The 21362-nt window shown below is 39.8% G+C and overlaps 1 long non-coding RNA gene across 1 annotated transcript in view; it reads right to left on the reverse strand.

Moving 5' to 3' along the window:
* Positions 1 to 1357: 1357 nt before the first annotated feature.
* Positions 1358 to 21362, reverse strand: part of LOC122802023 — a 97755-nt gene continuing 77750 nt past the window's right edge. The window contains exon 2 of the long non-coding RNA XR_006364847.1: positions 1358 to 2640. This is a non-coding gene — a long non-coding RNA (uncharacterized LOC122802023). The remainder of the gene's footprint in view (positions 2641 to 21362) is intronic.

Here is a 21362-nt window from a genome sequence, read left to right on the forward strand (position 1 = left end):
TCTGACAAGTTCTGATACCCTTGATAAGTGTATAAGCATGGGCCTGGGAGATGAATAATTTATAGGTTACCTGTTTGCATCAGAGGCATGGGTGCCAAACCAGGGATGAATTTCCGGTTTTCCATCCAGTTGTCCAAGTTGCACTTGAATTGGATTAGGGAGGAACTCTGCTTCACATGGATGGGGAGCCTGTTCCATAGACGGAGTAGTCTCTGGGATACATACTTATCTCTCCAGTAGGTCCTATTTATATCACAGGCAAGGTTTAAGTCTTTAGAACGGGTAATTCTGGTACTGTTTGTTTTGTGGACATGCAGAAGGTCCATCACAGTGGGGTTTGACAATGCCCTGTATGCCAGGCATAGATCTCCCCTCAAAAGCCTGTAGGAAACAGAATACAGGGATAGAGCCTTGACGCAGTCTGCATAGGACATAATACTTATGCCCTGTATTCTTTTAGTGAGGAACCTCTGTGGACGTTCCAGTTGCTGGATATGCCTAATTAGGTACATACCAAAGGTGTCTCACTGGCTACTGTCTGACTGACGACCAACTTAACCTCATCCGAGGACTTAGCTTTCTGAGGCCTGCCTCAGTCCTTATCCTTACGTTTCTTCAGAACATCCGAAGCCTGAAGATCGGTGGACGCCATACCAATGAACTTAGGCCAAACTCCAAAATGCCTAGTCAAAATCTTAGCCCGCTGACGGATAGTACGTGGATTAATGGAGGCACAGAGATCACACTTGGGAAGGTCGTGGTTAAGGCCTAAACAAATAATGCAATAAGAATGAAAATCTCTATGAGGAATCTGCTTTCCACTGGTAAGGCAATTATTAACTTTTTCTGACATTCGTTAAGGCAAGAAAAGAGGATCCCCAACAGGGTACTTAGCTATAGTAGACTTCAACTCTCGTAGTCGGAAATCAACAAAGGTAAACTGCCAACAGGCACTCGTGCATGAAACGCTTCTGCTTCGGGCTCCGCGGCAAGGAAGACTGAGGAAGTGACGTCGGCTGCCTCCTTTTGTATCGGACGCCCTGACGTCCTTTACAACTGACGGCAACCAACGGCATTTTTACTTATCTTTGGTATTCTGGCCGACTGAGGGCTACCGGGAGCTGGATAACCCATTTGTTAGGACTGCAACAGTAAAACATGATGAACATCTACACTCTCAAAATGTATTCAGAAGGCATAAATATTAGGATATGAGGAATTCAAAAATTCAGTTATAATGGCTCATCAGAACAGATGTGCCAATTAAATTAGAATGCAAAATCAAGCAGCCTGGCAGAAGACAGTAGAAGAAAGAAATTATAAATAATTATCTAATCTGCTGAAGCATACCAAATCATGAAAGCTTATGCCTTTATTTCACTATAACATGCAATAAACTTCTTTCATTTACCACCACGCTCAGAGAAGAGGTGCTATAAGTTACACAATTTTACATGATTTGCACTCAGTCTAAGAGGGCAGGATACTAAGAATGCTATTCATAGTCCTGCTCTGCACAAATCTGCTTGGTGAATGTGTGAAACACACCGCTTCACCTACATGTAAATTAATTAAATGTGAACTAGCAGCTCTGATTTTCATATCTGTGAAGCCTACACAGAAACACAAACTCTGCAGAGCTGAAACTCTGTAAAATCAGCTGTGAACTATGCAAGAATGTGTGCATATTTTGCATGTGAAATTGTTGACTATATTCATAAGCTCCCAAGTACATATTTATATTTTCATAAATTGACAATAAGTGCTGTTTACACTAATATTGCAACATTGCAAGAAGCTGTACTTACTGTAACTCAATGCCACTTACTATCAGATTATACTAAGTTTTCCAGCAGCCTTACTCTACAGTTGTCGTTTTCTAGACACTAATTTTTAGACTTATAAGTATGGAACAGCAAAAAATAGGAAAGTAGGAAAAAGAGGACAGGACAGGGCAGGATGATATAAGAGGACTGTAATGGAAGAGGATGTGTATTTTTTATGTGGATAAGCAAACATAAATAGAGATATAGATATATGTACATGGATAAGGGAAGATGATAAAGGGTACTAAGGGAAGGAATGACAGTTAGGGAAAACATAAGGGTATTGAAAATAACATACAGAGACAGAGAAGACAGACATGGGTAGTCACACATTAGACTGGGTTCACAAATGGAAAGGGAGACAAGCAAACAGAGAATGGACAACTGGGGATGGGGAGGAGTTATGGAAATGTGCAGAGATTGGATTTGTATACAAAAGGATGGATGATGGAGGATGCAGGACAATCTCCACACTCAACATGGGCCCAAAGGACGTCATAAGGAGCCCTGCTCCAGGGCATTTGGGTGGGTGGACTCTGATGTTGAGGGGGTTGAAGCATCTGGCATTTAGTGGTTATAGCTGACTTGCACTCGCTGCAGGAGGTTGTGATTATGGGCACCACCACTTCTCCAGTGCAGTAATCGCCAGGTTCTGAAGCTCAGGGTAGTGGCTTTTCAGGCTGCTCTGCTGTGGTCCGCTCATGGGGCGGAGCCACCACACCCAACATGGTGAAGCATGCCCATGATGGGCGGATGGTGGGGTGGTGGTGTCCTGTGCCTCAGTTGCAGATACGGTACCCAGGCTCAGTTAGATCTGTAAAGAAAGACAAAAATGGAGGAAAAACAGCCATTAGTAATGAAATACAATAGCTTTTATCTTACAGTACTACATGAGATTAATGTCATTTCTGAAGAAAGCAATGATACCAAATTATGATTCAGTATGTTCATCTAGAAAATATGTTATATGTATAGTCAGCACATTGTATTTTACCATGTCAGTGCATGATTTACATATTTTATATATTTCAATACACTACTCATCAATATTACATTAATGTATAACATATTTTGTACAATGAAGCAGTAGATTTGTAAATGAGTACAATTAATACTATTTTTTTCAAGAGATGCATTATATATAGTGTCGGGGACCATGCCATCTGCTTGTGAAATAAGTCTTGGTTTAACATTATTTGTTCCTGTGGTGCAAAAGGAGAAAAAGAAAGAGAAAGTAGTGTTATTGAAAAGCCTTGCATTTGTATATAGAGAAAATAGTGTCACCTACTGTTTTATATATGAATTTTATTTTTATATTTCCCTGTAACTGGTGGAGTACTTATGGGTGCCATAAGAACTGCATGTCTTAGGAAGTACTGACCCTTACATTTGTTTTACACCGTTTAACCATGGTCTTTTAACATTTAACCCTGAACCTTAACTGAAAGTGCAAATATATAACAATGAAAACAGTTATGATTCTTCTTACCTCACTCCCACCCAATCAGCATTAGTTATTTATTTTACTGAGCATTGTATGCATTTATTATGACAATATATTACATAGAAATGACAGTACTGAGTACCTGCATTACATATATTTCAAGTGAATGTTTTGGTTCCATCCCCTCCCCTAAGCAGGAATTCTGTTTTGATGGCATTTTCACTTAGTATGTCTCTGTAATCTACCTTCTAGGAAATAGTTGTGTTTCTTTGTGCATATTCCCTGTATTACTTGGTGCTGTGATTAATATACTGCTGAAGCTGTGATGTTATTTAAAACCTTTAAAAGAATCACTCTATTATAATTTAGATGGAACAGTTATAAAAATGTTAAAAAGGAAGAACATTCAAATATTACAATAAATTGTTTATTGTTAATGTTTGTCCGCTTATTTCAGCTTGATTCAAACCTAACTGAAAGTGTTTATGCTGAAATAGTAAAAAGAAAACTCACAACGACCAAAGGCAAAAAGAAACAGTGGAAACTGCAGTAGTTATGAATCAAAAGGCAGAGCACGGATTATTTATTTAATAGTTAGCGCTTTCGGTAGGAAAGTTTTCCCCACCTTCCTCAGACTAGAATACATTAAACAAATGCTTCTCAATCATTTATATAAAAGCTAAACAATTAACTAGCATTAATTATTCAATAAAAACAGTGCTGAGAGTATAGATATTTAAACGCACAGTATAAAAAACATTTCCTTATATTATTTATATTAAATATATTAGACAGCAGCCACTAGATAGACCTAGACTTTTCTTGGATCCTATAACAATAGTATACTAGCATTTTAAAATAAGCTGTAGTTATTTTTTGTAGTTATTTTTTGTGTGTGCATAACCAAGCAGATACATTAAAATGCATTTATCCTACATTTTATCACAGCTTCAAACCCAGCTAAAAATAGCTAAAAATACATACATACACATGTAATTCATAATAGATTATCCAAATCTTTTAGAACCAATATTCTATTATATTATGCTAAAATAATTATACTAAAATAATTGATATTAATGAATATTACCTTCTGAGGGCTTTAAGTTTTAATATACATTTAATTGATACAATTTCATTTAATCCTGGGGGTATATAAGAGGATGTCCGAATCTGCCAGGCAACTTCTTGTTCCTCTAGTTGTAGTTGCCATGGGCCCCCTCTAATATGTGGTTGTACCTGGTGTAAAATTGAGAACCCAAAAATATGGCTGGGATTTTGGCAAATATGTTTTGCCAAAGCATTGTTTATATCTCCATTATTTATGGCATATATGTGTTCATACACCCTCTTCTTGAACGGTCTAACGGTCTTACCGATGTAAAAGGCAGGACACTGCCTGCATAGAGCCACATAAACTACTCCTTTGGAGTTACAATTGAATTTCCCTTTAATCAAATAATCTATGCCCATTATTTTAATAGATGTTCCAACTAGAATGTGTCTGCAATGGGAGCACATCCCACACTTGGACATTCCTAGTTGCTTCCCATGTATCTTCCCTTTAGTGCTTTCCAAGAGTTCTTTTAAGTTGTTGCCTCGTCTGTAAGTGAAATTTGGCTTTTCCCCCACAACATTTATAAGTTGTTGATCATCTAAAAATAATTTCCAGTTCTTGGAAATAATGTTCTTAATAGATTTGAAATCGACACAATATGTAAATAAGAAAGAGATGTTACAATGTTCCTTCCTACTATTAGGGGTAACTTGCATGTTCCCTCCCCTTAATAAAGGTTGGAAATGACCTGTTTCTCTCTTATGTAAAACTTCTTGTTTGATTTCATCTATGAACATGTGGGGATACCCTCTCATTAGAAACATTGATTGAATTTTATCACATTCAACCAGAAAGTCAACCCGTTCGGACACCATTCTAGCCGCACGAACGAATTGCCCTTTGACTACACTTCTGTTCTGGTGCAGGGGATGCGAGCTAGTGAAATGCAAATAGGTGTTAGAAAACATTGGTTTCCTAAAAATAGTTGACTTAAACTTGCTAGATTCATTGTCCTTACTGATTTTAACATCCAAGAAGGTGATTTCATTATCTCCCATGGAGTATGTAAACTCCAGGAATTGTGTCATTTTAGATATGCTCTCAATAAAGAGCGGTATGGCTTCAGATGAACCATTCCATAAAAAGAACATATCATCCTGGTACCTAGTGTACCAGGTGACATGTTCCTGATAAAGGGCATTTTTAAACAGAAATTCAGATTCCCAGTGGGCTAATACACTATTGGCAAAAGTGCACCCACATGGTGAACCCATAGCGATACCAGTTGTTTGGAGAAAAAAATCTGTTCTTAAATACCAGGAAATTATTTTTTAAAATGACTTCCAATAAGGTTTCAACCAACCGCATTTGATCATTTGATGCCCCCTTACGGAGCATGAAGTCAACAGTCCACATTACCCCTATTTCATGTGGGATAACTGTATATAGGTCCTTAATATCAACCACTAGAAAAACCAAAGTTGGCTCATATGGAATTTTGCTAATGTTCTGGAGAAAACTCCATGAATCCCTGCATATGTGGATTTCTTGTTCTAACAATGGTTTTAATAAACTATCCACCACCTTGGCACAGGCATAGGTTATAGACCCCCTCCCATCCACTATTGGTCTGAAAGGGGGATTCACAAGATCTTTGTGAATTTTAGGTGTGCCAAATAAGGTGGGGATTTTTGGCGATGGCATGGATAAATACAAAAATAGATCGTAATCAATGCTTCCTTCCACAAGTAGGTCTTCCAAAATGTTCTTAATTCCATTATAAGCCAAATTTATCTCATTAATGCTGGAGGGTGTATAAGTATCTGACTCTAAATATTCTAGCATTTTAATTTCATAAAGATATTCATCCATAAAAATTAACCCCCCGCCTTTATCAGGCGCCATGACCCTCACTTTACATTCATTCAACAATATGATGAAGGCCAATTCGTCATTCCTAACATTTCGAGCCATATGGTTTAACCCCCTAGTAGGAGGATAATTATTGGAAACCATTGCCCTCAGATCCAATTCACATAATTTCTCAAAAATGTGTAAGTTTGGATTTAGAGGGGGATTAAACACACTAGAAACCCTATATGTGTTCACTAAAGAAGGCATATTGCCCAATGTGCATGCTAAATTTAACTTGCGGACAAATAATTTCAAATCAATGACCGTTTTCACTAGATTGCATCTTCTATCTGGAATAAAGGATAAGCCCTTAGCAAAAAAATCAACAAGATCAGGCTCAACAGTCAATATTATATAATTGTAAATTTTAAAATCTTCTTTGTCATTATACAAAATGCTAGGCCCCTTGTCAGAAGGTAGAGCATCAAGGCTGACGTTAGTTAGATGATGCTCTAACGTCTCCGTTGGTTGCCTCTCCTCCTCCTCTGATTGCCCCTCCGGTTGTTCTGCCCGTTGTTCGACGTGGTGTTCCTCACTGTCGAGGGCCTGTGAAAACCCTGCATATTTTCCCCATTATTTCCATTATGAACATGCTCATCCGAGGGAAAAAAATTATCATTTGGATTAATATTATTTCCCCCATTAGAATTATTATTTGCATTAGTGTAATTTCCTATGCGTTCACTTCTACGAATGACTGGAGTTTCACTCTCATTCTCATTGAATTGAGACTCTTGAACAGTCAAAGGGTTTTCATTCATTTGGGGGACTCTCCAAGCTGCAACCTTACCAGGAGGGGGAGGGGAGTATGCTTTGAGATTTTTATAGTCTGAGACATCTCGCTCAATTTTACGTTTCTTGTTTGATAAGATTTTTGTAATAGAAGCTTCAATGCTGGATAAGATTCTAAGATAGTCATAAAGGTATCTTAGAAAATCTGCATGTTGTTGGAGTGAAGCTTCCAGCTTGATTAATTCTTCTTGTAGCATGTTAATTTCAGTTACATAAAAATTAATTAAGGACTCCATAAATTCAATTCCCTGCCTGTCAAACAGGGTTAACAATTCTTTGTGAAACACAGAGTTGTTGATCAACCCTGCGGGGTAACGCCACTGGCGTAACCCCTTGGGTACCAATCCCTTTAAGATACATTCACGGAGGTATGAAACCTCCAATTGCAGTTTCCTGCATCGAAAGAGTTTGGTATCAAAAGCATTCAAATTGTCCGAAAAAGTACTCACCCGCTCTTCCTGTGTGTCCCTTATTACCACACTGTTATTAGCAAAAAAATCCTTTTTCGCAAACACTGCCGACAAAGCAGGGATAGTTGAGGTGCATTATTGTTTCCGATGCCCCTGCTAGCTCCGCTTTCGGCATGCTGCTGTCCTTGTTCAATTGTTGCAACATTATGTTCAACAGGCACAGGCGCGTTATGACTTCCTGCGCCAATGTTCGTGATTCCTGTATTTACCCCTGGCATAGGAGGATGCACACGTGTATCATTTGGTAAAAGCTCTTGGACCCTCTGCGATAAATTATCTACTTTGGTCATAAGTAGATTGACTAAAACTGTTAGGTCTCCCGGTGAACTGGAGACTGATTGAACTGTTTGTAGCCGATTCCCTTCCGGTATATCCTGGGACTCAGCACTTGAGAAGCATTCCGATTATGCTCGCTGCCTTGATCCTTGCCACCGCTCCCACTCAACATAACCAACTTGTAAAAAGAAAACTCACAACGACCAAAGGCAAAAAGAAACAGTGGAAACTGCAGTAGTTTTGAATCAAAAGGCAGAGCACGGATTATTTATTTAATAGTTAGCGCTTTCGGTAGGGAAGTTTTCCCCACCTTCCTCAGACTAGAATACATTAAACAAACGCTTCTCAATCATTTATATAAAAGCTAAACAATTAACTAGCATCAATTATTCAATAAAAACAGTGCTGAGAGTATAGATATTTAAACACACAGTATAAAAAACATTTTCTTATATTATTTATATTAAATATATTAGACAGCAGCCACTAGATGGACCTAGACTTTTCTTGGATCCTATAACAATAGTATACTAGCATTTTAAAATAAGCTGTAGTTATTTTTTGTAGTTATTTTTTGTGTGTGCATAACCAAGCAGATACATTAAAATGCATTTATCCTACATTTTATCACAGCTTCAAACCCAGCTAAAAATAGCTAAAAATACATACATACATACACATGTAATTCATAATAGATTATCCAAATCTTTTAGAACCAATATTCTATTATATTATGCTAAAATAATTATACTAAAATAATTGATATTAATTAATATTACCTTCTGAGGGCTTTAAGTTTTAATATACATTTAATTGATACAATTTCATTTAATCCTGGGGATAAATAAGAGGATGTCCGAATCTGCCAGGCAACTTCTTGTTCCTCTAGTTGTAGTTGCCATGGGCCCCCTCTAATATGTGATTGTACCTGGTGTAAAATTGAGAACCCAAAAATATGGCTGGGATTTTGGAAAATATGTTTTGCCAAAGCATTGTTTATATCTCCATTATTTATGGCATATATGTGTTCATACACCCTCTTCTTGAACGGTCTATCGGTCTTACCGATGTAAAAGGCAGGACACTGCCTGCATAGAGCCGCATAAACTACTCCTTTGGAGTTGCAATTGAATTTCCCTTTAATCAAATAATCTATGCCCATTATTTTAATAGATGTTCCAACTAGAATGTGTCTGCAATGGGAGCACATCCCACACTTGGACATTCCTAGTTGCTTCCCATGTATCTTCCCTTTAGTGCTTTCCAAGAGTTCTTTTAAGTTGTTGCCTCGTCTGTAAGTGAAATTTGGCTTTTCCCCCACAACATTTATAAGTTGTTGATCATCTAAAAATAATTTCCAATTCTTGGAAATAATGTTCTTAATAGATTTGAAATCGACACAATATGTAAATAAGAAAGAGATGTTACAATGTTCCTTTCTACTATTAGGGGTAACTTGCATGTTCCCTCCCCTTAATAAAGGTTGGAAATGACCCGTTTCTCTCTTATGTAAAACTTCTTGTTTGATTTCATCTATGAACATGTGGGGATACCCTCTCATCAGAAACATTGATTGAATTTTATCACATTCAACCAGAAAGTCAACCCGTTCGGACACCACTCTAGCCGCACGAACGAATTGCCCTTTGACTACACTTCTTTTCTGGTGCAGGGGATGCGAGCTAGTGAAATGCAAATAGGTGTTAGAAAACGTTGGTTTCCTAAAAATAGTTGACTTAAACTTGCTAGATTCATTGTCCTTACTGATTTTAACATCCAAGAAGGTGATTTCATTATCTCCCATGGAGTATGTAAACTCCAGGAATTGTGTCATTTTAGATATGCTCTCAATAAAGAGCGGTATGGCTTCAGATGAACCATTCCATAAAAAGAACATATCATCCTGGTACCTAGTGTACCAGGTGACATGTTCCTGATAAAGGGCATTTTTAAACAGAAATTCAGATTCCCAGTGGGCTAATACACTATTGGCAAAAGTGCACCCACATGGTGAACCCATAGCGATGCCAGTTGTTTAGAAAAAAAATCTGTTCTTAAACACAAGGAAATTATTTTTTAAAATGACTTCCAATAAGGTTTCAACCAACCGCATTTGATCATTTGATGCCCCCTTACGGAGCATGAAGTCAACAGTCCATTTATGCTGAAATAGATGAACTACAATTTCCACAGTTATAACATTCTTGAGTAATAAGTATTAATAGTTCCCCCCTACACACACACACACACACACACACATATATATATATATATATATATATATATATATATATATATATATATATACACACACACACACACAGAGTACATGTTACTCTTATTAATATCTGCTGCAAAAGTTCTCAAGTGTTGGAAACATTTCAGCACAATACCAATAACTGCAAACTTTTATAGCTGTGCTGAAGAACATAATAGTAGTATTTCATTGTACATATCTAATTTCTTGCCGTGCTTGCTGCTAATGCTGTGCAAACATTAATCTTTAGTTATGCACTATGCTGACTGCCATACCTGATGAAATAGGCAAAATGCAAAGTTGCCACTAAGCAGTAATCTACACATATAACTGTTATACGTTACAGTACAGTTGTTTAAAAGAATACCAAATAAATGACTGTTAAATTTCCACAAAATGCAAGTTTTTCATGGCCTCCACATTACTTACACCTGTTAGATTATAGCTATATAAATATATATATGTGTGTGTGTGTGTGTGTGTGTGTGTGTGTGTGTGTGTGTGTGTTTTTTCTGCAGGTCTTCACAGTGACAATGACATTGTCCTCCTGTTCTGTGGTTACCTGTACATTCTACCAACTCATCCTCTGTTTCAGTAGAGCCATGGGATTCAGAAATATCCTCACTGCTTATGTAAAATACCTGCCACAGGTAAGTCAATTTATGAAATAGTGAGAAAATGTGATTCAGAGACAGGTATATACCCATAACAAGAAAGTCCTTATCAGTATATTAACAAATGTCTGAATCGCTCTTGGTTACCACTAGCTCTATCACACCTGATGGTGATTATGTTTTTCCCTGGCAGCCCCTGCATCACATTGGCAAATGTCCTCCACTACACTCACACAGACACACACAACCAGACATTCTCATACACAGCAACAAACAAGTCCCTCCCACAACCAAGCACACTCATAGGTTCATAGGTTGGTACTAGGCTATCGGCCCTAGGGCCTATACAAGCCTAGCCATAACAATTCCCTGGATATTTCTTCCCCCAATATTTACTTCCCAGGACCCCTGTCTAGCAGGGTGACTAACGTGATCCCTGGGGTGAATTTCCCATCTCCCATCCAATCGTCAAGGTTCCTTTTGAAGAGGGCCAAGGAGGCGCTCTGCTTGACATGTATGGGAAGTCTATTCCAGAGTATTGGGAGTCTCTGGGTCAGGAACCTATCCCTCCAGCATGTTTTGTTTATTGTGATGACAAGGTTTATATCCCTGGAGCATGTGGCTCTGAGGGATTGGGATTTCTTTAAGTGGAGCATGTTCAACAGCTCAGGGTTTGACATGGCCTTGTATGTTAAGCAGAGATCGCCTCTGAGGATACAATATGCCACAGAGCATAGCTGGAGATTTTTTAGATGGTCAGCATAGGGCATCTGCTTTAGGCCTGTGATTCTTTTAGTGAGGTATTTCTACGGCCTTTCCAGCTGTTGCAGATGTCTTGTGAGGTACATACCAAATGGGGCGTTGTACTGTATAATAGGTCTAATGAGGGATGAGTACAGTGAGACAACGACCTTCTTTTTTTTCTGGATGAAAAGCCCTTAGTGATGAGGTATACCACATAGAAGGATTTCCTGACTGTTGTGGCGATGTGGTTATTGAAAGTGAGACCACTGTCCACCTGTGTCCCTAAGTCTCTCATCACAATTTTGGTGTTTAGTGTACTGCCACCTATGTGGTAATTCATGGGTACATGTTTTTTCCCACAGGGGATAACTATACATTTCTTGGGGGTAAGCTTGAGCCCATCGCTCTGGCACCAAGCAGCTGTTTCTGTAAGGCCCTTTTGTAGAATATCCACATCATTTGGGGATTCAATAATGGCTCCCAGTTTGCAGTCATCTGTGAACTTTGTTAGCCAGAGTCCCTTAGTGGTGGCCTGTACTTAGAGAAGTAGATGCCAAACAAGAGCAGTCCCAGGACTGAACCCTGAGATACTCCACTTGTCAGGAGCTGGATTTGGAGTCGACTACTTTTACAGTCTGGGTTCTGTCAGTAAGCCAGTTGGCAACCCATCGAGTGACGTAGGGATTTATGCCCAGCTTAGTAAGTTTATCTATGATTCCAGAGTGGAGGATGGTGTCAAAGGGCTTGGTGAGGTCCAGATAGGCTGTTTGAACTGCCTTACCCTCATCCACAGCTCTGTAGATGGATTTGAAGAAGTCAATCAGCTTTAGGAGACAAGATCGGCCCTTCACGAACCCAAACTGGGTGGGGTCCAGTGTTTGAAGGTTGCCAATGTCTTTGTTTATAAGTTCCATGATAATGCATTCCATGCCCTTGCAGATCAGGCTCGTCAGACTGATGGGACGGTAGTTCCTGGGATCCAAGGTGGATCCGACTTGTGGAGTGGGATAATTGTGGCTGTGCACCACTCAGTGGGCACAAATCCTGAGGTGAAGCTATGATTAAACATGACACTTAGGTGAAGTGCCAGTTCATTTTGTAGTTCATGTAGTACACAGCCCGGGACGTCGTCTGGTCCCATGGACGCTGTATTCTTAGCTTTAGAGAGTGCAGTTTCTACCTGTGTGGCTGTGATTACCGGAATTTGGCAATCTTTTGGTATTGAGATGGGCCCTTTAGAGGTGAGAGAGGGGTGAAATTGGCACTGAATTGATCTGCCAGTGATTTGTGTTGTAAGTATGTCTGGTCCAAATTGTTTTTCATTTTTACCTTATTATTTTATTTTAATTTAGATTTCTTAATGACATGTTTTACCTAATGGTTTGTGATCAAGTGATTTGCAAAGTGCATTTAAGATGTCACATGTTGTGTTCAAGATGTCTTATGAAATCTTTGTGACAAAAGGGCTTACTTGAATTGGTGTTGTGGAATAAATTCTGGTTGCCCTGCCTGTGTGCTTTTAATTCTTACCAGGGTACCCAATTATACTGGGCAAAATTAATACTAATACAAATGGTAGTGTTTGACCAATGCAGCAAAGCTTTCAGGAGCAGCCACATTGTCAACAAATAAATATAAGTACTCTCAAAAGTTAAAATATTCTCTAAAAGACTAGCCACAATGAAACATTTAAATATACTTAATAAAAGAACACAAAAATACTAAATATCTATTTACAATAAACACCAGAGTTTCAGACACAGGAAATATTGAAAATAACACAGATGGATAGATTCACACAGATACAGAAATACAGTACCTAACTAATCTCGCTATATTTTCCTGACTGATCTATAGAACTACTATTCCCTGGTTACTTACTAAAGCAATGCAAGATGAAGTGGGTGAGTGATCCTTCTTTGTCAGGTTTTCAAAAAAAAATAAAAAAAAAAAAAAAAGACTTCTGTCTCATCTAGAATTAAAACATCACTTCAGTGCTGGATTACATACTGACTTCATCTGGTCATCTGACTCTGGTTCCCACACTACTCCCTTTACTAGAAATTGAACAAGAATGTAGCTTATATGTATCATAATACACATAGAGCTTTGCTAAGATGTGTTATGCTATCTGGAAGCTATAAAATCATTTCAAAAACTTCCACCTTTCCAGAGTAGCAATTAGTTCACCCCCTAAGGGCAATACAGTAGTCCTGATTTTTACTGACATTTTGTCTGTCTGCAATTAGAACTGTAAGATACAACCTTTATGGCTTAAACCAGGTAATTTAATTTCAGACTATTTTTTCAAAGTTAGCTGGACTGAGATTAACCTCTTCTCTTTCAGTATCCTATGTTACAGTATATTAATTCTAACAGTTACAATACAGTTTAACATACAGGTGTATTTCTTTTCTGTCCAGCAGGAACCAGTTTTGTTTTGTTTTAACACAAGGAGCTTTACAAATAAATTTTCAATGCAAGCACCTGTACAAATTAGTTTGATATACAAATGACGTAATTCTTTACAAACTTCCAGCTAGCTGTAATGGCATATGTTACACATCCACTGCCCGACTTCTCCTGGCACAGCTGGTAATACCTAGCACAAAACAAACACTCGGACTAAACCACCAAAGTATTTATTGTATAAAAAACAAAGCTTCCGGGTACAACCCCTTCCTCAGTGTTAAGCTGGTAATACCTCACATCATCACATCTCTCCCCCCTTTGAAGACTCAAGCTAGTTTTTCAAGTGACCCTTGAGAAACGTGGCTTGAGGGGACATGAGTCTGTCTGGGAGCACATTAACCCATACCCTGTTGTGACAGCCCAGCTGCATTGGCGTTGCTGCCCTTACTAAGGTAATGCACTAGGTGGGTGTATCCAGGTTTCCCAGTGAACATGTCCCCAAACTTCTGTAACACTGCTTAGATTTCTCAAACCTGGGTAGGGGAAAGATGCTGGGACATTGCTACCCCTTCCACTGAGGTGTCAGTCCAAGCTTCAATGAGGAAATCAGTCACCAGATCCCCCTCAGACTCCTCCTGCCACCCACTGCAAAGACTTAGTAACAGGACCTCCCTATCATGGTAAGGCTTCACCATGTTAACATGGTGCAGTTTGTGCCCCTGCCTCCTGTTTCCTGCCTAGCAGTTCTACCATGTAGTTAACATCACTGACCTTCCTTAACATTTTGAAGGGTCCTTCCCAAACTGCCTGCAGTTTATTGTGTCTGACAGGAATGAGCACCATAACCTGCTGTCCTCACAGCATACTCTTGGGCTCGAGCATTCCGGTCATACTAGAACCTTTTTCTGCTTTTGGGATCATGCCAGGTTCTCCTGGGCCAAGTCCATGAGCTCCCTAAGCCTTGTTCGGAGGTTTAGAACATATGCCACAACAGACTCCTTGTGGGATTCACACTCACCCTCCCACACATCATGAATCATATCTAAAGGCTCCCTCACCCTATGCCCATACAAATCAAAAGGTGAAAAACCTGTGGTTTCCTGGGGTACCTCTCTGTATGCAAGCAGCTGACGGGGCAAATATTTGTCCCACTCTCTCTTAAACTGGTCTGCAAATGCCCATAGCATGATCTTTAGGGCAGAGTTTAACCTATCCACAAGAACATTAGTCTGGGGGTAATCTTTAGGTGCTTCACCCCACGGTGCTCTCAGAGACAAGCCAGCAAATCTGACATGAAATTGACACCTCTGTCAGTCAGTATTTCTCTTGGGAAACCTACCCTGCTGAAAATCACTAACAAAGCATTTGCCACTTTCTCTGCCTCAAAGTAGGACAGAGCCACCGCCTCAGGGTATCTAGTAGCATAATCTAATATCACCAGGATATACTTCTTCCCTTTGGAACTTGGGGTACTCCAAGGCCCCAAAATATACATTGCTATCCTCTGAAATGGCTCCTTAATCACAAGCAAAGGTATCAAAGGAGCTTTTAACTTGTCTCCTGCCTTGACTACTTTTTGGCACTGCTCACAGGTCCTGCAGTACCCTGTTACATCCCTTGCAATCCCAGGCTAATAAAAGTTCTGCAAAATACGTCTCTTGGTGCACTTTATGCCCACATGACCTGCAAAAGGAATGTCATGGGCTATGGCTATAAATGCCAGATGGTAGGCTCTGGGCACTATCAACTGCTGTATTACCAGACTCTCTAGCCCTCTCTCCTTCCAGTATACAGACTCTTATTTTCCTTGAGGATCAGGTACCTCACTAACTACCTCTCTTAAGCCTCTTAGTGTAGGGTCTAAGAGCTGAGCCTGTCTCAACTCTACCTTTGTGACCCTTCCCAGCTCCCCTTCCACAGGAAGTCTGGCATCCTCTGACAGCGGTGCTGCACTGTTAGCCTGGGTACTACCACTCACCTCTGCCCTTGCAGTCACTCTGTCCAAGGGAACATCAGCACCTAAGAGCAGCTGTGGCTCACCTTCAGGCTCACTGCTACATAGTAGCTCCTTCCCTGAAATTGCCACCTCACCAGCCCTGCCTTCAGGTGTGGGGCCTGGGTCTCCCTGAGGCTGCCAATCCCACATGCCTATCTCTGAGCCTGACCGTGTGTCAATGCATGCACACAAGGTACTGTATTATCAAAATCATTCCCTATCAGGACATCTGCAGGGATATCCTCAAACACACCTACTTGCTTGTTTCCTTTTCCACTCTCCCAATCAAGGTGAACCCTGGCCAAAGGCATTTGGAATGGGGTCCCTCCTAAAGCTCTGACTGGAGTGCTTTGCCCAAGCAAGTAATGCTCCTCTTTAACCACTGCAGGCTTCACTATGCTTATGTCAGAGGCTGTGTCTGTCTTAGCAGTGGCCTGTTCTCCATCCACTAAGATATAAACTCTGGTGATAGTCTGGTACCTCTGTTGTCTCCAGACAACTTACCACTGGCATAGTGTTATTCCCACTTGCTGGCTCCCCCACCGTTTGTTCCTCACCTTGCTTCAGTAGACATCTGTATGCTACATGGCTCCACTGGTTACATTTAAAACATCTAACCCTTGATCCTGGCCACGCATCTGAACTAGTGGCTTCCCCTGTTACTGGTAGACTCTGTTGGGATGGTTTAGGCTACCCACCATGGGTTCCCTTATATCCATGTGCAGCACTTGGTATCCCCTTCTTGTGCAGTGATGCCCTGGTTGCCAAGTAAAGATCCTTTTTTCCCCACCTCATCTGCAGAGTTACATTCCCAATCTGCCAACCAGATTATCATGTCTTCAGGCAAAGTGCTAAGGGCTTGTTCCCTCACCAAAAGGTCTGCCAGCCTTTCAAAAGTAATGGCCTGACATCCACTCACACACACACACATGAAAATAAATGCTTAACTCAGCAATACAATCACATGCACTTTCTTCTGCCTTGCGTCTATGCTCACAAAACTTTCTTCTGTAAGCTTCAGGTGTTAACTTAAAACATTCCAATAAACATTGCTCAACTTTATTATAGTTTAAACAATCAGTATCAGACAATTTAGAAACAGCAGTTACAGCTTTACCGTGGAGTAAGGGGGTCAGGAACTGTACCCAGAGCAGTTGGTCAACATTATACTGTTTACATACGCTTTCAAATATATGAATAAAACTAACAAAATTATCACCCTCTGTAAACTGTGGAAGAAATGTACTGATCTTTAGTGCTTCTGCAGTTCAGTTATTCGTGTTCCCATTACCTCCATGACCTTGACAAAGAGTTAGCATCTCCTTGTCATGTTGGCACAGTTTCTTATTTTCTTTGGCCTCCAAACACTGCAGTCTTTCATTTTCTACAGCCTCCAAATGCTAAAGTCTCTCTGTTGATTCTAATTCCATCTGTTTCTGCCTGCTGCAGTCTCTCTGCTGATTCTAATTCCAAATGTTTAGCCTTCAGTTCAAGTCTAGCTCCAGATAAGTTTTTAAGTCCTCTGAGGAAAAGGTGAACTGTCCTGTTTCTGAGGGCTGCAAATCCCCATTACCAGACTGGTTAGCCTCCTGGTTGCTGGTCTGGGCTACAGCTGCAACTAAGGCTGAAATCATTTCCTCTTTAGTCAGGTTAGGATGTGTCGCTCATCCAGACAGGATAAAACAGACAAACAATTGTGGGTTTGGTTCAAGCAGCTTTATTGCGCATAAACACATCTTAGTAACTTAAATAAACTTATAAACAGGCTGACTACTACACTCATACATGTTAACACTCTGGCTGTTCTGTCAAAATGGCACTGCTGCCTGCACATGCTCACTATTTATATGCACGTGCCTACACTAAGTTACAACACACACTGTTCTATATCCTCCCTCTTTCAGAAATAGATCATACACCAAATGACAGTATTCAGTGACATGCAATTACACAGAAATGATCCTTTGACAGAAATTATACAGAACCAATTCTTTGTCATGCAATCATACAAAATTAAACACATATAAAACAATCATGCTCAGGTTGCTGTGTATTTTACACTAGGTCCAGAAATACAACCTGATCATGTAACATAAAAATCAGAATCGGATCTAGCAACAGGGACTATCTCCAAGGAATGTTCAACTTTGGGGACATCTGGGACATCATCAGGAATGGAACCGATACTGAGGCTTTTTCTTCAGTATGATCATTGTCATGGTTGCTCTGAGATCTAGAGTTTATATCACAGGTATGATGCTGCAATATCAATTCAGACACCAGAAGAAGATGCAGTTTCTCCTGTATTCTCTCAGATTCCACTAAGTAGGATCTCCGGTCGGCACATATGCATCTCTCTTGACCAATTTGATCAAAGCCTTTCACCATTTGCATCCTCACTGTCTCTCCTTCTTTAACAGATGAAGAAATCTGCTCATTTTATCATAGCTGGACTTGTGAAAGGAGCTTCTTAAAGAATTGGGCTTTGATTGCTCTCTTGTTTTTAGCATTAAGCACCAACAAGCTAGAACTGATAGGCAAGGTTGTTCTGTTTGCTTAGATAGAAGTCTTTGAGCAGTCAAGCCAAGTAGGTTGTCAGAGGGTACATTTCTAAAATTAAAGTAAATTCAAAAAGATATCAGTACTGTCACACTTTGGAATCTCTAGTAATTGCTTTGCACTCTGTACTGCACGTTCAACAAGGCTGATGGACTGAGGGTATTCCAGACTACTAGAACATGGATAAAGTCCCACTCTTTTACAAATTTCTGAAACAACTAGGGTACCGTTATCAGAAATAACTTTGTGTCAACTACCATGGAATGAGAAATGACATTTTAACTTAGTAATAACAGCACTGGATGTTAGGTTAGGTAGCAAATCGATCTCAAACCAGTTTGAATAAGAGTCTACCAACACTAAGTAATGCTGATTGCTCCACTCAAATAGGTCAGTGGCTACTGTTGACCAAGTTAGTTCAGGAATCTGGCTTAGCTGAAGTGGTTCTTTTTGTAAATGCGGTTTAGTACTATTGCATACTGAACAAGATGAAAGCAATTTATTAATTTCATTTGACAGAGAAGGCCGAAATACTAGTCCTCTCACCCTTCTTTTGGTAGCTTCAGTACCTGGGTGGCCACGATCCAACATGAATACATTCAGAATTTGCAAGGAAGAAGGAACAATAACTTTGGGACCTTTGAAAATGATGACATCTTCCATCAGCATCTAATCTCTGTATGGAAGATAAGGTTGTACTTCTGATGGTGCACAAGATTACTTTGAAGGCCGTCCAACATTTATGAAGTGGTTGAGCTTCTGCAAAATTGGATCTGTCTTTGTATGATCTCTCAGCTCATCAAGTCTCATGGTAGAAAAATGATGCACTTCCATGACATCAGAGTCAAAATTCTCTGCATCAAGCTGTTCTGTGGTATTTCTGGGCAACCTGGATAATGTATCAGCAGGATAAAGAAGTTTGCCTTATGTATAGACCATTTTGAAGTTGTATTTTTGTAATCTGAGCATCATTCTTTGTAGTCTTGCTGGAGCTGTATGAATAGGCTTCTTTAAAATAGTGACTAGAGGATGATGATAATTTTCGACTTGGATAGCTCGGTCATAAATATAATCATGGAACTTCGAACATGTGAAAACAATTGCCAAAAGTTGCTTCTCAATTTGAGCATACTGCATTTCAGTTTGGGTAAGAGTTCTAGATGCATAGGCAACTGGTCTGCCCTCTGAAGAATAACTGCACCAAGGCCAAACTTTGAAGCATTACAGAAAATAACTACTGGTTTATGGACATCATAGTATCTCAATGTAGGCGGGTTGGCAGTTTGCTGCTTGAGATTACCAAATGTTCACTGGTGTTCCAGCCATGATCAGGCAACATTTTTGCATGTCAGATCTCTTGACGGCACTGATAACTCACTAGTCAGAGATTTGCCCAAATAGTTAACCATACCAAGGAAAAGCTGTACGGCTTGGACATTGTCTGGAACTGGCATCTCAAGAATGGCTGCTTGTTTGGAAGCGTCTGATCGTAAGCCTGTACTGGTAAATAAATGACCTACATAAGTAACTTCTGGAAGCTTGAATTTACATTTCAGAGGACTGAGCTTCAAGTTCACTTCATACACTCTGTCCAGAACTTTCCTGAGGTTTCTGTCATGCTCTGGTTCTCCATTACCTCTATCCAGTAAATTATTCACTATTATAGCACACGGATAGCCAGAAAAAAATTGCTGCATTGCACACTGAAAGACTTCACTGGCAGAATTTATTCCAAAAGGTATTCTGAGAAATCTGTATCTACCAAATGGATTACTGAATGTAGTCAGTAGGGAAGATTTGCAATCAAGCATTGCATGGCAAAATTAACTCTCTGCATCCAAGACAGAAAAAACAGTGGCACTTGGCTTGAGGGTGGCAACCTCCTCGTCTGTATGCATAAGATGATGAGGTCTCTTTAATGCCTTGTTCAAGTCTCTTGGGTAGTCATATTCTAATTTCATCCAAGCTTGTCTTATGACCAAATACCATGGAAGACACCCACTCTGTTGGTTCTGTGACTGGAAAAATCACACCTTACTGTACCATCTTATCTAACCGGACCTTGACCTTGTCCTGCATCGCTATTAGAACTCTTCTCACTGGCCTGACCACTGGACTGACCTCTGGGTCTACTTTCATGGAGTACACAACTGGAAGTTTACCTACATTGTCGTCGAAATCATCAGCATACTCTGAGAAAATAGCATCACTGAAGTTGGAACTGGGACATGTGGTTATGTGATGGACTTCTTTGGTAAAAGAAAGCAGTTTCATTCTTAAACGGTCTCTGAGACCTAATAATGACTGTACAGGTCTTCTGACTACATAGAATTGCAAGCTGTAACTGCTCCCAGCTGAATACCATGAAAGCACTACAGAGCCTTCGGTCTGAATCTCATCACCTCCATAAGCAACAAGCTTTGCACAATTAGCCAAATTAAGTTGCTCACAGCTCTCACTCTAGCAAATGTTTCTGCTGACATTACATTACACTTTGAACCAGTGTCGACTTTACATTACATTACACTTTGAACCAGTGTCTACTTTAAGCTCCATGGGTTTACCATTAATCAGGACCGTACAAAACACTTTGTTCTTTGCCAATAAATCTACTACATTAACCGTTTTACTGACCACTGATACACCATCTACATAGAAAGTAGGGTTACAACTTTCTACATGATCAACTTGCTTTTTTGAGTGACCTTTCTTAATAAATGGTTGAGGCTTGATTTACAAAACTTTTGAAAGTGGTTCAAATTTTTACACTTGTGGCATTGCTGACCATATGCTAAGGACTTCTCTCTTTTAGACTCATGATTGGCACCACAATTACGACAATTAACAATAAGACTTGACTTGGGTTTTGCTGACTCACCCTTATACTGCACTCAGCATGTCCATTTTGCTGAGCTAGTCTTAGAACTTACTAGAAGGTTATATAGGTCCTCCCTAGAAAACCTGCAGTAGCTGCAGCTGCCATGTGCTTAGGCCTGTTTCT

This window comes from Protopterus annectens, chromosome 5.part0 (genome assembly GCF_019279795.1).
Source record: "Protopterus annectens isolate FY-2018-M chromosome 5.part0, PAN1.0, whole genome shotgun sequence".
Classification (NCBI taxonomy): Eukaryota; Metazoa; Chordata; order Ceratodontiformes; family Protopteridae; genus Protopterus; species Protopterus annectens.